The 6,000-nt window shown below is 36.8% G+C and overlaps 2 pseudogenes; both read right to left on the reverse strand.

Annotated features, from left to right (window-relative positions):
• LOC110150355 (olfactory receptor 4C3D-like) overlaps positions 1-5,994 on the reverse strand; it is a 28,827-nt pseudogene extending 22,833 nt beyond the window's left edge.
• LOC139036988 (olfactory receptor 4A47-like) lies at positions 1,251-2,246 on the reverse strand (annotated as a pseudogene).
• Positions 5,995-6,000: the final 6 nt, after the last annotated feature.

A 6,000-nucleotide genomic window follows, 5' to 3' on the forward strand; every position in this document is an offset into this window, starting at 1 on the left:
ACTGCAGCCCACCAGGCTCCGCCGTCCCTGGGGTTCTCCAGGCGAGAGCCCTGGAGTGGGGTGCCATCGCCTTCTCCGCTCACACCGAGTGACTCACTCGTAAAAAGCACTCATCACGCCGTAGGCTTAGCCCCTCATGAAACCAGGGTAAACGAGAGAGGCAAAATAATAAGCTGCTTTGACCACATGCCCTGACCATATTAGAGGCAGATAATATTTTGTTTCAAGCCTGATTCAGAGGAGGATTTTATGAATGCTGCTTCTGTCAAATAAAACAATATATTCTGGCATCTTTATTACCTAGCAATCTCTATTATATTAATAAGAGAGATAATAATGGTACATATTGTCAGAATCTTTCCTAACAATGATATAACCCCAAATATTTAGGTGTCAAGTTCCAAACTGAATATTTAAAGTGTACGGCTGATAGATTGTGCTAAATTTACACATGAGAGAGACCAGTGTGCCTGGGTCTCTACAGAAGGTTATGTAAGCAAAAAAGGTGACCAGGATACTGAAAATGCAGCAGGGGTTTTACCAGGTACTGTGTAGTATCTGGAAAGCAGAATGAGCCACCTCTATGAAAACGTAACCCCAAACAAAGCTGACAGAAATGAGGCAATAATATGATTACCCAGTTGGAATACTGAGTAAGGTTTGTTTATTTTTCTGTATAAAACTTTAGTCTTTCAGATTATTTTTACAAACATAACCTCCTCAATAATATTATGACTGAAACGCTCTTCTTCAACATTAACGTGCTAAACAATAGAAATAAAATAATGTGCATAAAGAATCTCATAAATAGAGAAATAAGAAATCTACTTCAAATGTTAATATGGAATGTCTTTGTGTACGGAGGAATAAACCAAGTTTTTAATCATATTTTTAAAATTATTTTTCCTGAAATCTGTAATGAGCTCTATTCTGAAGAAGATTACATTTTTGAAGAGAAAAACATGAGAAAACCTTTCCCTAATTAAATAAATTTGCAGTATTAGCTGCAGTATAACTCATCATATAGAACATAAATCTATTGCTTCAATAGAGATATTTTATACCCCAAAACTGTATACATTTTCCTCCAAAATTTCAGAAATCATAAAAATGTGTTTCAAACTAAATATATAGTTTGCATTAGGAAAACATGAAATGTTTATAAGCTTATTTTGATCATTGGAAGTATTCAAATGATAAACCTTTTTCATCTTACTCAAGTTATTTAAACTGAGGAGACATTTATTACAGTTAAAAAAAATCACACTGACTTTCCTTGCTCATTGAAAGAGCAATTGTTTGTTGAAAATAAGTAATATATTTTGCAGCTGCTTCATTGTTTTTTTCTGATCCATAGCTTTTTCATGGCATTTTGCATCTCTCCATTTCTCAGAGTATAGATTAGAGGGTTCAGCATAGGGGTGACAACGGTGTAAAACACAGCAAAGTATTTATCAACGGGTAAGGTAACAGGAGGTCTCAAATACGTAAAAATACAGGGCACGAAGAAGAGGACCACCACTGTAATGTGGGAGCCACAGGTGGACAAGGCTTTCGCTTCCCTTCCTGACTAAGATTCTTCAAGGAGCGCAGAATGACCCCATAGGAGATGAGTAAGAGTGTAAAAATGGTCACACAGATCCCCCATCATTGGCAACCACTGTGAGGGCAGTAATGTGGGTGTCAGTGCAGGCAAGTTCTAACAAAGGATACGTATCACACCCAAAGTGGTCAATGACATTAGGGCCACAGAACGGAAGGTTGTAAAAAAAAAAAATAATATGAAGTAGAGCATGTAAAAACCCACCAACCCAAGCCAATAGCAGCATCAGAACACACACTCTGATTCATGATTGTCAAATAATGCAAGGGTTTGCAGATGGCCAGGTAGCAATCATAGGCCATGAAAACCAGGAGGAAAACCTCAGCACCACTAAATAGATGCTCTGTAAAAAGCTGGGTCATGCAAGCTTGAAATGAAATGGTTTTCTTCTCATAGAGTAAGTCTATAATTGTCTTTGGGGTGGTTGAAGTAGAATAAAAGGCATCCATAAATGATTAGTAGCCAAAAAAGAAGTACACAGGGGCGTCTAATGCTGGGCTGACCACAGTCAAGACAGTGAGCAGGCTGCCCACCATGGGCACAATGTAAATGAGCAAGGACACAACAAATAAAACTTCCTGCCCTCGACACTCTGAGTGAGCCCCAAGAGGACAAACTCAGTTACATTTTTCCTTTGTTCCATAGGTTCTTCTGTATGTCTTATTCCAGAGTTCAGGACAGCATTATCTATAAATACAATTATTAACAGTGACTTCCTAAAATCTTACAATTTGTTTTTTATTCAACAAACAGTCCTTGTGGTTTATTATGTTTGGGTACTTTCAGATATCATAATACAAGGCTGATTAAATCATCTTCCTTGACCACAAACTAATAGATAGGCAAGTAAATTAAAAAAAGTGTGGGAAAAGAACACTAAATGAGTGAAGCCCTGCAACTAATTTTCTATCTAGAATCTTTAAATTGTACATATAGCTAATATCTCAGACAAAAATAAAAGATTATTAAAGTTTTAAAAAGAAGTAAAGCAAGATTTAATGTCCATTTCATGAAAGAGGTGACTTTCCTCCTTCTAGGGTTGGAAGAAACTTCTTAACCAATCAATTAATCTCAAACAAATATATCTGAAAATTTCAAATATTTTAAGAACTTAGGAAAGTATAACAAAACACCAATGGACAAAATAGTCTGAACATACACATGTTAGATGATATGCACAGAGTTATTATCAATAGTAAAGATCTGTAAGCAATTAACTAACAAAAGATAAAAATATGAAATAAATTAAAATGTCAACAAACAGAGGAAAAATGCCTCTGAATGACCAACAAACATATGATCGGATGCTGAAGCTCGTCTGTGAATAGAAAAGTAGGCCTTGAAGTCACAGCTTGCTTAGTACAGTATTTGCTTGAGTTCTTGGAAGTCAATCAGTCAAGATATATGGATGCTACCTCATCATTTAATTTTAACAGATTAGCATGCTATATTTAGAGAATATAAAAATTGAAAGTAGAGTCAGAGTTATAAAAACCTGAAATGAAAATACTGCCAAATCATTTACCTTGAAATTAATTTCTAAGAGTACTTTGTGGAAGGTGAATTTTTTTCAGATCATTAGAATATGAAATTATCCAAAAGGTGTATCACCAAATAGAATCAATTTTTACATATTTAATAATCATGAAGGAATCCTAACATGGCCGATTATGAAAATCACAAAGGAAAACTCTTAAAGGATTGAATTCTCACTCCACCAGTGTACTCTTACAAAACAGAAAGCCTCATTAAGAATTTTGTGTCTGAATACACTTCCTGGGTTACCTGCAGAAGATGAAAGTTATTCAATCCATGTTCTGAGCTCTGGTGCCATCTCTTCAGTCCTTCATGCACTGATGCCATTAGTTCTTCATGCACTGATGCCATCTCTGGCAAAATGATGAGCAAGGTACATTCAGCATCACTGGATTTTGAGTCAATCTTGCAGGAAGTGTAATTCATCTCAGACATTCAGAAAAAAAAATACTTTTCAATTATTGGAATTTTCAAAATGAATATGAATGTCCTGTTACCGAAGGAACTCTGAGTCTTGATTGTGCAAAGAAGCTCAAAATGTTTACTATCTTCAGAATTTGTCCTGATAACAAACAAATGTTAAATCACCATTTTAATCAGAGAAAGAGAGAGAGAGAGAGAGAACTTCACATTATGTAAGGATTGAGTAAAGCAAAAAGATTAATTTGCTGCTTGTGTCTATACTGGTGACAGTGAAAGGGACTTTGCAAAACTTTTGATTCCCACTTATATTGTCCTGTCTTCAAACAGCATTGTTGAATTTTGGGTTTCCTGAAGGATGGGAATGATTTCATATATACACTTTATCATGTTCTGAGTCCATCATTTTAATTCTAGTAGGTCTGTCATGTGATTGCTACTGCAGACAAACACTCCTCAGGTTAAAGGCAAAGGGCTGTCAACACTTGGTCTATATTTAACCGCAGTACATACAGGTGAGGCATTCAGTAGGTCCATCTCCAAGGGTGATTTTTGTCTAATTAAATTCATTGGAACATTAATCATAATTTTGACTATAGAGTCGTTATCTCCAGGGATGGTACCAGAACTATCACCATGTGGAACAGGACTTATAGAATCCTGCCCTCTGGGGGAAAAGCATAAAGTGTAAATTGAGACCATATCACCAAAAGGGAAAATCAAATCTGGACAGAAATGAAATATGTAAAAACTTTCTAGCTTAAATCAAACCTCAAAAATAGGCAAATATTTTTCTAAGTTTAAGCTTTGTCTTTGAAGATAATATCTGAATTTATTTCCAAATATTATTAATGCTAACTTCAGAATAAGTTATTTAAGGTTTATTTCAAATGCAGATAAAGGTTGTCATATGATTTCAGACAGACAAGTTGATAGAATCTGTTTTAGTATCAAAATGGTGAAAGAGAAAACATTTGTGGGGTTACTCCATTTATCTCAAAGTCCTCACGTGGACTTTGCCAAAGTAGGAAACACCCTAGGCTGTGACAGAAGTTGCTGTACATTTTTAAGGATTTAAATCATGCAGCACATATCTATATTTACATCATATATGTATATAGCATATATGTAAATATATACATATAAATAAAAGGAAAATATAACATTTTTCATTTACAAATTAAGCAATACAAGCCTAAAATTACCTGTGTAAATTTTCAGACATTTTCTACAGAAAGATAATGATACACATTATATAAAATAATCTATATTAAAGGTATCTAAAAAGCAGGACTTCCCAGGTGGTGCTAGTGGTAAAGAATTTGCCTCCCAGTACAAGAGTTGCAAGAGACGCTGGTTTGATCCCTGGGTCAGGAAGATCCCCTGGACTAAAAGATAGCAACCTGCTCCAGTATTGTTGCCTGGGAAATCTCATGGACAGAGGAGCTGCTGGGCTACAGTCCATGGGTCCATGGGGTCACAAAGAGTCAAACACGACCGAACACACATATCTAGAAAAAAATATATATATGTATCCATATATGTATACACACACACACACATAAAGGATAATATAATATGTATATATTGGCTGGATGCAACTAAAAGAGTGCTTAGAAAGAAATGTAGAGTTTTCTTTACATGCAAATATTAGAAAACAATAAATATTTTAAGAAATGAACTTAGCTTTTGTCTCAAGATACTAGAAAAGAAAAATTAAAATAAACCTAGAGAGCATTGTAGTTGGAAACAGTACTGAGAACACAGACATCATTTAAAGAGGAATTCATTAAAAATAATAAATCTATTTAAAACCAATAATTAGGTCTTTGAACTTTAAATCAATTGATACATTTCTAGCGAAATGTACTAAGGAAAAAAAAGAAAAGAAAGAATATATCAGAATCAGGATTGAAGAGAGGGGGAATCCCCTGATGGTCCAATAGTTAATAATCCACCTTACGGAGCAGGGCTGTGTGCGCAGTCGCTCAGTCGTGTCCGACTCTTTGCGACCCCATGGACTGTAGCCCGCCAGCCTCCTCTGTCCATGGGATTCTCCAGGCAAGAATGCTGGAGTGGGCTGCCATGCCCTCCTCCAGGGGATCTTCCCCACCCAGGGATGGAACCCAGGTCTCCCGCACCGCAGGCAGGTTCTTTACCGTCTGAGCCACCAGGGGAGCCCCGAAGTGCAGGGGATCTGGGTTCAATCCCTAGCTGGGGAACTAAGACCCCACACGTGTGTTTGCGCTAGTCGCTCAGGCATGTCCAACTCTCTGCGACACCATGGACTGTAGCCCACACGGCACCTCTGTCCCTGGGTTTTCCAGGCAGGAATCCTGGAGTGGATTTGGAGCAGATAAGTTCCCGCTGCAACTTCTGAGCCTGTGCGCTCAGAGAGTTGACACGCTGCAAAGAATGATCCTGCGTGAGACAACAGACAT

This window comes from Odocoileus virginianus, chromosome 10 (assembly GCF_023699985.2).
Source record: "Odocoileus virginianus isolate 20LAN1187 ecotype Illinois chromosome 10, Ovbor_1.2, whole genome shotgun sequence".
NCBI lineage: Eukaryota > Metazoa > Chordata > Mammalia > Artiodactyla > Cervidae > Odocoileus > Odocoileus virginianus.